Raw genomic sequence first — 14,886 nt, 5'->3', positions numbered from 1 at the left:
AGCATTTGTTTTTCTTGGGGCACGGAGGCACATAAAGCACCTGTCTGCCCCTCCCAGCCCTCCCCGTGCTAACAGAAACACGCGCACACACCAAATCTCACCCCCTGCTGTTTTTATTTGCAGAACGGAGTTGCTCAGCCTGTTTAAACACTTCTGACAAAATACATGTATTATTCTCAAAATGCCCATTATCAGCTGAAATGGGACCATGTGTGTGTTTAAAGGGGAAAATTACACAAATTAATTAAAAAAACCCAACATAACACTCAGTGTTTTGTTGCATGTCTGGTTGTGTTTTTCATATCTTTGCATATGATCTATATCCATCACTACATCAAACCTATTAAAGTGATCCCAGTAACTTAATTAACACATAATGATACAAAGAAAACAGATGTGTTTTTCCAGTATAAATATAATCATCACGAACAAGCAGGCTTTCTGAGCAGCTGGGACTATTTATAAGAATAATTTTGCGCTGCTCTTGTTGCAGAAAAGAAGCTTTCAGCAATTAACACCCGGCAACTGTTGACTTATCAGCATTTTTCAGAGTCAATAAACTCGCGCATGGCATTAATACTTTGGGAGAAAATAATTAAATCTAAGTGTAAGGGAATAAACGACAGCTTCACACTCATAAATCTTCTCCGGGAGAGGAAAAAAAGATAAAATAATGAAATCTAAATCCTCTTGGCTTTTTTTTCTGAATCTTTGTGGGACTCAGCGTTTGTAGTTTCTTGGCTGAATCACGTGCAGTTTTACCATCTTGTAACAAATGGCAAAGCGTGCTGAATAGCCATTTGTTGGGCATTCATCTTCACCTCCAGTCGCGGTTCCGCGTGGTTTTGTCATTATTCAAAGCTTGGGGGGAGGGACATGACACCGGCAAACTTCCACTGTTTAACAGACAAGCAACAGCTGGATGAGAAGGAGTGGCAGCCAGACAGTGGCATATTTCCCCCTACCCTAACCCCAACCCAACCCAACACACAGCCACACACACACACAGACACACACACTCTAATCCCTCTCACTCACACTCACACAAGCAAATAATGGAAATGGTAACAGCTGCCCTAATTAGAACCTAAGAGACCCTAGACCTCATTTATTGTGTCACTCTCATAGAGGATACCAGATGTTAAAAATTAGTTACACCCATAAATGTTTTTTTTTTTTTTGTCGTGGAGAGAACACGTGGCTTCACTTTTGAAATTTGCGAAATGTGTCATGTATGACATGCTGCATACATTTGTATGTATGTGGTCCTGTACAACGTTGATAATTTGCTTTCCCGGATTGTCCCTTGGGCTCCCAGAGGAATTGGATTCCACAGTGCATCAGTATTCTGAGTAATCTTCAGTGAGCACTTCTTTGGAACCTTTTGCTTTGCGTCGCTTGCGTCTCATCGGGCCAAGTTCAAAGGCTGTGAGCTGAGATTACAAGTTTCTCTCCCTTCCTCTTAAGTCGCGTCGCCCCTCATGCCTCACTATAGTGTAACGCTGTGGAAATTTTCCACCTTGCTTCTTTGCACAACTCTTTTGCTCGGTTGCCGTGTGTGTGTGTGTGTGTGTGAGAGACTGTGGAACAGGAGGATATAAGAATGTATCTGCCTAATGGGCCGCAGGCAGATGGCAGACTTTCCCGAAAGGTTGAAAGCCAGCTCACATCCATATATACCGCATGCAGGCACACATGGGGCACAAACACAGAGCTGAGTACCAGCTAAAGAAGTGATAAACCCAGACCAAGCTGTCTCCTCCATAACCCATCAGCTTTCTTCTCCCCATTATCACAGATTTGTGTTTTTCACAAGGGGCACGCTGTGCTTGTGGACGCAGTTGACAGCGTTGCCCCAGAGGTTTGTTTTAGGGAATTGTGCATATTTTATGAGCCGCCGTTCTGCTGCTCTTTGAGTATTCTTGCAGAGGGAGGCGAGATGGGCAGAGAGAAGTACAGTTTAAGAAGAAGTCGAGGGTGGATTTAGAGCGAAGAGTCTCGTAGGCATGAAGCTTGGATGTGTCACCGGTGCGCTGATGATTAAGCGGACAAGCACCGGGTAAACAGCGAAGAAAGACCGCTGAGCATTGTTAACCTTTTCTCTATCTTGTTACTCGTATCTCACTGTCACGCAAACACTCACAACCAGACACAATCCTACCCGCGCTTTTGCGCTCCCCCGCTCCCTCTCTCTCTCTTTTCTGAGCCTCTATGATAAGTAAGAAAGGAAATGCAGTCGGTAAGTGGTAGAGAAAGTTTGGTGGGAAGCGTCCCAACCAGCCGATGAGGAGGATGAGATGTGAGGAGCACAATAGTGCCGACGCAGCAGAATCCAAATGCAGCTGAGTTTTGAACAGAAGTGTCTTGCATTATTGAGGAGACATAGTCATGGCAAAGATATAGATAATTTTTTGGTCCGCTTTGATTTCCTGTCAATGTGAGCTCTCTGTAACGATTTTTCTTTTAGGGATTTTCACTGAGCATCATCCCAATTTTCCGGAATCTCTTGTGGCTGTACATCAAATACAGAGTTCAAATGCAGCCCTATACCAATCTATATCCAAGACCGTTATTTGAGTTACTTGGGAGAATTTCCACCGTAGAACCTAAAAGGTAAATATTCGTCTGGTTGAGACTGTCGGAGGGAAAGTCAATGGTTTGGTCTGTGCATACAAGAAGAGACAAATCAACAGTAATGAATGACTAAGATCTTAAATAATGCCCATCTGTTTGTTTTCATCCTGCAGAACTCCCATGCACACATGGCATTGTTTCTGTGCCCTTCTTCATATCCTCCAATTCCCCCTTCCTGCACGAGCACTTGCAACATTTACAGAAGAAGAAACTGGACAGGGAAAGGAAACAATGGGGCTTCATAATGTTGCTTGTCTCTAATCAGCTTTGCCATGCGGGTAAACACAGATAAAGAACTTGGCAGTGCGTCCTGAGGCTTTGTTATCAGCTGTTAGCAACTTAACTGGATGTGCACGTTGGTATGGCTCAACACAGGAAGCCAGAGTAGCCAGGTAGCAAGCTGTCGGTGACTCCTGGCCTCGCTCTTGTATTATTTTTGCCTCCGCACACCCATCCTCTTTTTGTCTTCGTTTTCTGGTTGTGTCTGTCTCTGCACATCCTCACCTTGTCTTCCTTTGGGGCAGTCGGAGGATCCGGGGAGGAAATGACAGAGAATAGTACAATGAAGGGCCGTGTCAGCTTCCTGCCATTGCTTAGAGTCTTCTTCCCCAGAAATGGCTCTTCGGGCTGTATCATCAGCATACCAACTGGTGGGGACGGCAAAAATTTGTTTACTCTTTCATTCTTCTGTACAAACATAGTAATGGAAAGAATAGAGAGGGGGAGTGTACAGGATTAATTCTGTGCATGTCATTAAAACACCCCCCCAAGGAAAAAAGTCACATTTATACGGTTGCAGTTATTTTAAGAAAGACTTGAATTGCATTTATCTCCCCTTAAAATGCAAGTGTCACATGCTTGTAGAGAGATGTATGACTGTTTCAAAAGACCTGGAGCTCAGAAACTAACATACAACAGAAAAAAAAAAAAATCACAGACATACGAGACTGCACATTCATTTTTATTTTCCAATCAATTCCTGCCCTGCAAGACAAGAATTTCATATCTCCAGCAGAGACACAGAAACTAACAGCAAATTGAAATTTATCTTCTGCGTTGCAGCAATATCTGTTCCTGCGTTATCTCCACCAGCCGTGTTCCTTAACCTTGTATTCAAGATATCTCTATTGGTAAAGCACTCAGGCAGCTGAGAGGGGTCTCGAGGAAAAGAGAAGTTCACTTCAAAATACAATCAGACAACATTTATTTAACACTAAATGTTTTTTTTTTTTGTTTTTTTTACGATACAAAATGCAATTGTCAAAGCAATTACGAAATACCACATCTGAAATATTTGGCAGGGAGCTCCAGAGCTTATGTCATGTGCCCATCATGAAGGAATGACTCATGAGGAGCTCACGGAAGGAACTTACACACACATACACACACACACGCTGGCAGGGGTCAAGGGCACACACTGGGGCAGCGGATGATAAGCCGAGATGAGTGTTTGGCATCTTCGGGGCTGTGTGCTCTTTCTGGAGCGATTAGTCAAAGTCCAACTGTCTAATTAATGATGCTCCAGCTCTCAGGACATGTCATCTCCTTAACCAGCTAGGGGTGAAAAACACATTCAAAGAAACAAGAGAGTGCCTGCCTGCCTGCTGCTCACTTTATTAGTGATGGAAACAGCGCAAACCCTTGTGGGAGTAAATATACCAACTGCATGTTCCTTGAAGTCCCCCCCCCCCACCCCCCCTTCTTATTCCTCTTTTCATCTCTCCTTCCTGTCAGTTCTAACTGCCTGGAATGCCAGGACTAATATTGTGCTAGTGACTCAACCATTAACCAAAATACTGGGTTGGCTGTGGCTCTGTCTTCTCTCACTTCGCACAATGAATGACTGCTCTGTGTTGTTGTAAGGGTTTTTTTTTTTTTAACGGATTGGAGAAAGTGAAGCTGAGTGGTCTTGTTTTCCTTTCTTTGGTTTTTTTTTTTTTTTTTTCTTTTTCTTCCTGGGGGGAATCTCAGGCAGGACTGAGAATCTCACCCTGGGAGGCCTGCGAGACAAGGCAGCCAATTTGCTATCAACTGAGGGATGTCAATCAAAGATTATCGATCCAGCTTTTAACTGCGGCTCCCTCAATGGCAAAACATGTTAATGTTATTGAGCTGTGTGGAGACGTGAGTAACAGTGAAGTGTGTGTGTGGGTGGTTGAGGTGGGTGGCGGTTGAACTGGTTGGAGAGTAAGGTGTGTCTCTCTCTCTCTCGTTCTCGTTCTCGTTCTCTCTCTCTCTCTCTCTCTCTCTCTCTCCTGGTGTCTGTTCGGGCGAAGAAAACTAATGCAAAGACAACAATGGGCTCAACATGAGAATACAGGGAGGGAGGGAGAGGAAACAAAAGGAAGGCAGAGGGGTCAAAGGGATTTACTGCCAGGAGCCTAACATTTCAGGTAATGGATATGCTTGTGTTGATGTAAGCCAAACCTGCTGTTTTTCTTCAGCACAGCAGAGGTGAAAAAACAACAAAGGTGTAACTGGCTGCAAGTCTGAGGGGGATTAATAGAAAGTTGATATTTCAACACCTCGGGCTAAACATCGGTTCTCGAGTGTACACTTGGACATGAAGAAAGTGATCGTGTGCGTGCCTGTGTCAGTACGGAGTTGTGGATCGTAGATGTTGGGGGGGGTAGGAGAGCGGCATGCTGGGATGCTTTGCTGCTCCTGCCACATTCCTAAGAATTTACAGCGGAGAGGGCAGGAGCGAGCGGCTAAGTGCTTCCCAAACTGGCTGAGGTAAACCGAACACCCCCTCCTGGAGGAAGCCGTTCAACCATTGTTCCAGCACACTGCACCCATCTGACTGAGGCGTCCTAGTGCTGCACAGATCCCAGGAGGCTGGAGCGAGAACGAGGCAGAGGAGGGAAGGGACTGATTGTTCCCTCCACAGACTATCCGCAGATGGGGCGATGGCACAGGATGCTTGCTGTTTGCTTTAGAAAGTCCCAGGCGTTTGCTTTGCAGTCATGGTGTATAGAAAGCTCTGGGGGATAGAAGAGATGTGAGTACCACTGGAGACAACAGCAGGGGAAGGGAAAGCGACAGTAAAGCAGAAAGAGAAAGAAAGGAAGGGATAGAAAAGGGACCTCACTTAATATGATGTCAGTGTGAATATAGTGTCATTGCCAAGAAGGGAAGACAGATGATACAGCCATGCAATGATAGGGTAGTTGGGCGAGAGAGTGCTCAAGTCCTCCCCTGTTTCCAAACAGAGACATATAGAGCCGGAGATAATGGAGAGGGGAGGGAGAGTAAAGAGTGTGAGTGAGGAAGGGGAAGAGGAAGGGATGAAATGCAGGGAACCCAGGCTGCATCCATCATGTGGTTTGGTGCAGAAGCCATTTGTACCTATTGTTCTCCATAATTTGTTTTCTCAGAGCCTGCAGCGGGAGGGGTGACGGGGAGACACTAAGCTATGGCAGCCATTTATTTTTGTACTAATTACATAAGTGAGACAGCATAATTAGACGTATAGCTAAAAAGACAATAGGCTCGGAGGGAGATGCACAGAGGGAGATAGCCAGGGAGGTGCAGATGAATTTGAAGAGATGAGAGGTATGGCCCTCTCTATTTCACATTCAAGAGTGTGAGAGAACATGTTAAAAGGAGTAAAGGGGATGGAGAAGGATAAAGGGAAAGGAAGAGGGAGAGTAAAGGAGATGGGGCGATGGAAGGGATAAAAGATAAGAGGGAGGGAGAGAAAAGCCCTCTTCACAGACTGCACTTTGAGGTGCGGCCCAATGCTGCTGGAATAGTCACCTCATTTAATACACCTGCTCAGCGGGAGGGGAGAGAGACGTATAAGGAGACGTTGTAAGGAAGAAGAGAAAAGGGCAAAAGAGAAGAGAGGAAAGAGGAGACAGATCTCATCTCAGCTTCTTCAGATCAAAGGCACAGAGTTGCTACAGAAAGCTGTTTGTTGTGGCTTATTTGGGAGGGTCTCTGTCTGTGTGGGGTCACAGGTTCAGCCGGCCCGTTATTTTGTTCGGGCAGGATTAAAACAGCCACATGCCAAACCCTCCGCAGGCGACATGGCCCGTGACAATTTCCTTGAGAGAAGAAAGGTGATGAATCTGCAGGAAAGACGTGGGTTTCCTGATGTAAGGACCAGAGAAGCTGAAAGTTTGTTGAAGTGAAAAGTTCTGTCAAAGAACAGGCCTGTGGTCGGAGCTAATCAGTGTCGTCATGCTGACTGCCCTCATACAGTTGTGCATCTGCTCAGGTTGGCGTGTAGGCGGTACATGGGTGTGTTGAGCATGTCACCAGACTGCTCGGACCGCGGTACAGGGAAAGATAAATAGGCTCTTAATGAAGCCACTCAATCACTGGCCAGTTAAAACAGCTGTCCAGAGATTGAGGGGCAGTCAGGCCTATTGAAGGCGGTCGAGAGAAGCTCTCCAGTCGTCACACTTTGGATTAGCCATTCACTGCACTATAGACCTCCACCTAACTACCCGTCTCTTTCTAAACAGTCCTCTGACACACTATAGTGGCTCAAGTCAACTCCCTGATTGTTCTGTGGAGTTCTTTAAAAGCCAATTTAAACTCGGCTTTTGTTTAACTCCCCAGGAGCTCCAGTGCAGACATATTGGTGTGTGTGTGTATGTGTGTGTGAGTGTCTTTTATGGCCACGGTTTAAGTTTTGTGTGAGCTGTCTTTGAGCATGTGATGTTTTGTTAAAAAGAACTGGGTGTATCTCAGAACTGGCACAGACTAGTTTTGTGGGTGAAAGAGAGGGTGCATGAGAGAAATCAATGGCCCAATTCAACCTATTACAGCCATGACTGTTGCTGTAATGGTGTGGAAATGGACAGTAGTCATGTGGATCTCTTTTGCACCTCCGGGCTCAGCTCACAACTGAAGCTCTGATTCATTTCCTCACAGCTTTGATTAAAAAAAGAGTACTCCGAGGATTTCAAAGACTCTCACATGATGGTGACGAGGGGAGAGATCCTAACGTTTTGTGAAATGGAGGAAACCTCTATTCTGCCAGGTTTGCCAAGGGACAAACATAACACTGGGCTGCAATTTTCCTCAACAAATAATGGTTCTTCTAGTCTTCTCTCCTTCCAGTCGTGGCCTCTTTGATCCCAGGTAATGTGCTAACAAGCAATGGGTTCATGGAACACCCATAACATTAGAATGTGTATTTGCACTGGGGTGTGGGTGTCTGTTGGCACATGTATAGGCTTCACATGTGTGCGTGTGTATTTTCACACCAATTAATGAATTGCTTTATATGCCTGCTGAGGTGACGATGGCCTGTCTCCAGTGGGGCATTGCTTCTATGTCAGCCTCAACCTGTGATGGCCCGGGCCTTCGCTCACACCAACACATTAATGAGACCAGTCTAATTAGTGCTTGTGGTTCTATACTGGGAACCCCACAAACCGCACCACTATTGTGAGTTGGTTTTAATCAGGGGACCACTCGGAGACAAAGGCCCCGCCGCACCGGTGGGAAAGTTCACACATATATAGAGAGACCTGCTTAGACTCACGCTCAAATTAGCGAGCGTCTTCTAGGAATTGAAGCAAAAGCGGACAAAAATGCATAGACGCAGGACTGAAGAAGTGGTTGTATTTTAAGATTTGTGATCACCGAGGATCAGCTTTATTTTTTGCTCCCTTCCATTTAGCTCCCTCGCTCCCTCCGGTAGTGCTCCCGAGGGCGATGCAGAGAAATGATTTTTCTTCTCCTTCATCTCTCTTCTTTACTACAGATAATTCAATCTGTTTAATATCAAATAATCTCTCCCAATTTTTCAACCGATTTTAACCTTATCGCTCAAATAGTTACCTCTGGGGGGGATGAGCTTCATTCCACCTTGTTAAAAAACGAGGGTGAGGACGAAAGAAGGAGGGAGTCCAGGAAAGACGGATGGCAAATAACTCTCAGGAGTGCTTTTAGGAGCCTCTGTTTGCCATTCTCATGGGCCATATGAGAGACAGTGGGCAAATAGATCCAAAGACAGAAGAATAAAAAAAAAAGGATAGAGAGATACAGAGGGAGATAAAGAAGAGACTGAGACAATCTACAAAAAGAGGGGGGGGGGGGGGGGGGGGGGGGCAGTAAGTGATGTAGGTTGTGGTACTTGAGGTCTGAGGCGCTAACTTGTGTCCCACAGCACTTAACATGCCCCTAGCCGTCTCTCCTGGCAGTTAATTAGAATCCAATAAGGTTGCCGCCTGTTGGTCATTGTTCCCCCAGTGTGTTTACCCTTTCCAGAGGCTCCATTCGCTGCTTAATCTGCCGAGAAGCTGAATGTCAATAGGTCAGGCCAAGACCGGAGCCCTGAGAATGAGAGAGAGAGGGAGCAAAGGGGAAGGAGAGAGGATCAGCGGGATGACGGAGCGGGGTAATTTCTCTCTTTCCCCTCCATATTGCCCACTGCCGCTCCATTGACGTTGTTTTTTTGCCCCTCCCTCCCTCACTCACTCTCCCTCCTTTTCTTCTTGCATCTCCTCTTCTCCTCTTTTCTTCTCACTTCTAATCCGTCCTCTTGATTGTTCTAAGCTGCTTTCAGTCAGCCCTTGGGAGGGTGGGGGTTTTGGAGTCTGTTTTAATTAAGATTTAAAAGACGACTCCCTCAAGAAGGGAGATTTAAGAGCAGGATGGACTCAGCAAAGTAAATGAGTGAAGGTAGGACAGACTGTTGAGAGGGCTCAACAAATATCAGCAATGGACGAAGAAAAAAAAACCCTGAAAGTTTAAAAGCTTTTGTTTTTCCGATATAAATGTGCAAATCACAAATTCACGCAAACACAGCTAGACATCGAAGCATTTCAGTGGCACAGCCAAACCAGACTTTTTTCTTTTCTTTTTTTTTTTCATTTGTAATCACGCGGCACAATCTATATAGATTGATCTGAACTTCCTGTGATTCATACCATATCCTGTGAGGGTGATATGGGATCAGTGGTGGCCAGCAGGCAAGCTGAGGGAGTTATCTCCACACTCTGTCTAATGATCGATCATCTCGCCAGATGGGCTTAAGAGCCTGTAACGCTCCACTTGTTTATCAGAGTCTCAGACCTAAGGCCTCTCAGTAGATGTGACCTGCACAGAGAGTCTCGTTTGGCTGACGGATGGATCCTACGCATGAAAAAAAAAAAAAAAAAAAAAAAAGTGATAAGATGCATATTCCAAAAGCTGAAATTCAGCTTTTTTCATCTGTTTAGTATGATCCAACATGTGGACAGAAGCGGAGCTCATTTCCCTTTTAAATGCGGCTCTCTATGGGTGGCCGTGTCACTGCGGTGGACACTCCAGACGTCCCTGTTACTGTCTTATCACACCATGAAAAAAGCTGATTTCTCTGAAGAAGTCTGGCGCTCGAAGATACAGGCCTCGTTACCTTCCAGCTTAACTTTGCTCCTTCCGTGCCAGCGATGCATTACAGCCTAAGAGCGTTTGTCTGCGTGTGCCTCCGCAGCTCGGGGAAAAAGGCGTGCGCTCTGTATTTTGGTAAAACAGTCACATCGCACACATCTGCCTCGACGGCCAACCGCACGAGCTAAAACCCCTCAGAAAACACACCCCAAAACAAAGCGCACAATGAAGTGTTTTACTTCATCAGGCCGCAGCCGGTAAGGTGTTAAAGGCCAGTCAAGGGTCAAGAGCCCAGCCCATGGCATTCTCCGCGGTGTTACATCCCGACACACAGCCACCATATGTCCAGGGTTTCACAGTCAATGAGCGAACCCACCCAGTCTGACAAAGACCTATTCACACCCCGCTGACTCCGAGGAAATCTGCAGTGCTATGGTATGTTTAGGACAGAATGCAGCACTAGTTCATCCAGTGGTCGTTAAAGAAAAAAAAAACAATGAACCTGGAATGAAAAGAGAAATAAAGAGTGTTAAGGAAAAAGGGGCATGTCGACAAAGAACTTTATAAAACACTTTGAGTGGATAAATGCAGGCATGATCTTGCCCTCAGCTTGCTACTGCTCCATTGCTTGCCTCCATCAAAGCCCCCCGAGAGTCTCCCAGCACACTCTGCCTCTCCGTCACTCACAACTCTCTTAATAAGGCCAGCAGTAAACGGCAGGAAAAATATGCAGGGATGAAAGATCCCTCTCTCATGTTCTTGCTTTGAGGATGTGTTTCCGGGTGTCGGGGGAAGGTGGGAAAAATGCAGCTTTACAGAGTAATGCTGCATTTTAATAGAAACAATAAACCCATCCGCTTATAAAATATTATTTTGTGTCCCATATCCTGTTGTGCAGCAGCTCCGGGGAGTTTTGACAGACATGAAAAAAGCTCACCTCCACCAAGCTTAAGGTATGGAGGAAGCTTCATGCCAAAGAATAAAGTGCGCGGCGCTCCAGGGGGAGTGATATATCACACATATATTCTTTCTCTGCAGCGATTAATATTGAGGAAAAAAAGGTCAAACTTGACTTGAAACGGTCCAGTATATCACAGTTACATTTGGAGCCTGCATTTCATACATCAATCCCTGCTGTGATGTCTCATCGGCCTGGTCACACAGGAGAGACCCTCACTGCATATTATCAAAGATTGATGGAGGTGTCCTAGTTAAAGACAGGGGAGGAGGGACGGCTGGTTGCAGCGGGCGAACTTTGCCTTATCCTCAGCCTTTTTTGGAGGTGTTGATCGAGGGGCGCGTGCGCGTTCACAGCCCGAATACCATCGGTGAGTCTGGCTAATGTTATGCCAGGCTTCGCTCGCTCACAGCCTGGAGACCTCACTGCATACTTTCCAGCTTTTTGAGGTCAGCGCTTCCACGCGAGGTGGCGCTGCCCGATTCAGAAAGCTCAAGAACAAAACTTAAGGAGTGCGCCTCCTCCCCTGCATCTACCTTTTTCCCTCTTTTGTCTGCTTGCCTAACAGAAGACAAAACAAACTGACAGAACAAACAAATTATCCTAAACCCCCTTTTTTTTTCCCTCTAACACACAACCTACCCCGTCTCTTTTATCTACTGTTCACTGTCATTCTACCCATTTCTTGTTCAGAGTGCTTGTTTAATAATTAATTGATTAATTAGTTTGCTCATTAATCATTTATTCATTAATCATGGCCTGATTTTTCTAGAGGAAGCGGAGCAATCTGAAAAACCCTGACTTCACATTTCACTCTAATTATGCTCTATTACTAATCAACGCTTAAGAAATTTAGTTTCAGGAAATTATTTTTCCCCTTCCATTCTTTCTCTCAGCACAAAGCCGGATGTATTGAGGTCGGCAGGTAACACTTTTCCCTCCATTTCTTGCGTTTGAGAAGCCCTTAGTCATCAGGAATTGCAAAAGAACCTTTCAAGTCGCAGGCAATCTCCCGAACTGAATGTATATTTGATGTTAAATTAAAACCGGTGTTTTCTCCACCTCTGGGTGAAAAGGAAGGGAAAGTCTGGAAGCAGACTAATCACAGACATTGATTAATAAGGGGGTGTTTGAAGGCTGTTGGTAAGAACAGAGGTGGCAGCATTGTGAATCACACATTTATTGTTTTCGCCGGATCCACGGCTCTCCTGGGAGAGCAGGTAATTTGTTTAATCGGCAGGAGTTATTTTCTCCGGACAGAGAGATGGGAAGATAGGAGAGTTCAGAAAATATGCTCGGTAATACACAGCGAGCGCGAGGGGGAGAGGAAAGAGAAACATTTGAAACAGGTTTAATTAGAAGTGTTTTTGTGCCTTTGTGTTCCTGTTGGATGCAGAGTTCACAACACAGCTCAGCTGCTTTCTGTGAAGAGCCTCTTGTCAGCTGCTGACAAAAAAGAATTATGCATCAAATTAAAGAGAGCTCCAGTGAAATGGAGGCAAGTCGGGCATTAACCTCTAAGCTTTAAAAAGCACACATATTAAGCAACACTAATGAGACTCTCATTGAGCTCACTGTGTTTTATATTCAAACGCACACACAAAAGCACGGCTCTGACTTCAATGTGCCATCGCTGCCTCTGAATGGGGTTGTCTCTCTTATTCATCTCTCCAGCAGCAAACACTGCAGAAGTGAACAATAGCATAGATGGCCCTTTTACTCTAATGAGATGCATACATTTACAACATTACCACCCTCATTAAAAAATAATAATAATAAAGAGAAAAAAAAAAGTATTAATTATGAAACGCACTACTTACTATCGTGAAGAGCCAAGGGGGGCTCCACTGGGCTCAATTAGGAAGCGCAGGCCGCAAATCCCTTGACTAAATTAATTGATACCCCAGAGCATTCGGCCCAGAGTCCCAGCACAGAATCTATGCAGAGGATTCCTTTGTTTTCATATCCACAGCCTTTTAGAAAAAGCAAGAGATGGAGGCAATTTTAACATTATCTCCTCATTGTTTTATGGATTTTTAATTCATCATTTATTAATATATTTCCTTGTTTTGTTTACATGCCATGCCTGTCACTGGGAATGGAAAGCTTTAGTGCTTTTTTTTCTTTCCTTCCCCCTTTCTTTCTTCCGTCCCATCTTTGAGTCGCTGCCTCTCAGCCACATGTTGTGTACGGCGGCTTTTTTATCCACCGTGTCAGCTGTTATGCACACACTAAACTAGGGCTTTTGCAAACAGCACAAGAAGTTAATGATTTAAAAGCACAGTAAATTATACTGAAAGCCCTTCCATCCAAACACTGGTGAAAGAGTGGGAGGGAGCCAGAGTGGGAAATTGGGATACAGAGACAGAAAGAAAAAGCGAGAGAGGAGCAGTGGGGGGACAGAAAAGGGCTGGAACTGTGACACAGATCCAGCCAGCAGCTGTCTTGCAGCGAAAGCACCAGGGGGTAAGCAGGAACGAAATGACAAGACTAGCTCAATCAACATCTTGTCAACACTGCTAGCTGATGTGTACAGACAATTTCATACCGCCACCGCTCCTTCCCTCCCCTTTTCTCTCTTCTTTATATGGCTTTTTATTTCCTGTCCTCCTGCCAGCCAGCCAGTCACTTGCTATCTGTCTGCTCGGAGTCGGCTCTCAGCTCTTTGGCTCCCGCCTTCAGAGTGGAGCAACTGTTTAAAAGCTGTGTTAGAATTACACTCGCAGAGATGCTTATGCCTACTAGAACCCCCTAGAGATAGGGGACGAGGGCGCTGAGTGTGCGTTCATGTGTGCATGTGAGTGGAAAGTGTTAGAAGACCGTAGAAGAATGAACGTATTTATGGCACATTGTCGGGCGCTGCAGCGAGAGCCGTTCACATGCGCTTACACAGCCACTATGTCACATCAGCACTCTTAGTGCCTCCCCACTACCCCAACCTCAGCTTCTTTCTCCCCCCCCCCCACTCCTTTCCTCTCCTTGTATGCATACCACTCTATTACACTATCCACTGCATCTGTTGTAGGAGCTACCCAGGGAGAAACTCTGCCGCTGCTCACCCATGCGATCAGCCTCACTGCTGCCCTGATGAGTGCAGCGCCCTATTCCAGCAGGGAAAAACCTCGTGGTGACAGCCTTGGAGACAGACTGATTACAGCATTCCATCAATCCCCTCTCAGGCCTCCTCCTCTTGCAATCGGAAGCTGACAGGAGCCCACTTTTTCCATTTTTACCTTACCTCAGTTTTTCTGGTCCTTCTAACTTATAGTAGCACTTTTTTTTTTTTTTTTTTTTTTTTGCTGTTGTTCCCCCCTTACCCTGCTTCCTTGAGTGTTGTGTTGACAAGCTGACACAAACCCCTGTGATTTTCACACCGGGGATGCAGCAAGCGAGAGAAAAGGGACAGGAGACGCAGGACAGGAGAGAGGAAGAGATAGGGAGAAAAAGTGCAAGGGAGAGTCTGGCAGGAGATGACAGCTGACACAGAGTCTGGGAAGGCAGAGTGATGGCAGGAAGAGCCACAGAGAAAGCAAATCAACAATTAGCAACACCTTATATAACTCTCCAGAGAGAACTGCAAGGCATTGATTTCAGGGATCATGCCTCACTGACTGTAGACATACGAGTGATAAACAGAGGAATGAGAGGACGGCGCCGGATCGTAGATGGATGCCGGAGTGGAAGCGAATGCCCTGGGTGGGGGTATCAGCGGAGCAGCAGGAGGGGGGAGGGCTGGGTGGATGAGCGAGTCCACTCTCTAAAAAAGAGCCGAGGTCTGAGCCAAGATTTTCACAATGGAATAAAGGCTGAAAGGGGAGGCTAGGAGGATTAAACTCCAGCAAAACAGCTCTTAAAAAGCTGTTAGACTGCAATTTGGGCATAAAAACGCAGAATGGGAGAGGAGATAGTGAGAGTGGATGGGTGGGAGTGCAGCTGGATTGCAACGTGGGAGAGAAAGGATT

The 14,886-nt window shown here is 45.7% G+C and overlaps 1 protein-coding gene and 1 long non-coding RNA gene across 6 annotated transcripts in view; one reads left to right on the top strand and one right to left on the bottom strand.

Moving 5' to 3' along the window:
• kirrel3l (kirre like nephrin family adhesion molecule 3, like) overlaps nucleotides 1-14,886 on the top strand; it is a 33,812-nt gene that overhangs the window by 1,475 nt on the left and 17,451 nt on the right. The gene's annotated exons all lie outside the window — the stretch shown is intronic.
• The window catches only part of LOC115396209 (uncharacterized), a 70,696-nt gene that overhangs the window by 40,962 nt on the left and 14,848 nt on the right, over nucleotides 1-14,886 (bottom strand). The window contains exons 2-3 of one of the 2 annotated variants that reach the window (XR_003932362.1): nucleotides 8,854-8,928; nucleotides 3,139-3,281 (exon numbers count right to left, since the gene is read on the bottom strand). This is a non-coding gene — a long non-coding RNA (uncharacterized LOC115396209). Of the gene's footprint in view, nucleotides 1-3,138; nucleotides 3,847-8,853; nucleotides 8,929-14,886 lie in introns of those variants that run through there. The other variant, XR_003932361.1, reaches the window with a different exon arrangement.

This window comes from Salarias fasciatus, chromosome 11 (assembly GCF_902148845.1).
Source record: "Salarias fasciatus chromosome 11, fSalaFa1.1, whole genome shotgun sequence".
In the NCBI taxonomy this organism is placed as follows: domain Eukaryota; kingdom Metazoa; phylum Chordata; class Actinopteri; order Blenniiformes; family Blenniidae; genus Salarias; species Salarias fasciatus.
The sequence above is the reverse complement of the archived record's forward strand: the minus strand, read 5'-3'. Positions and strand labels throughout refer to the sequence as shown.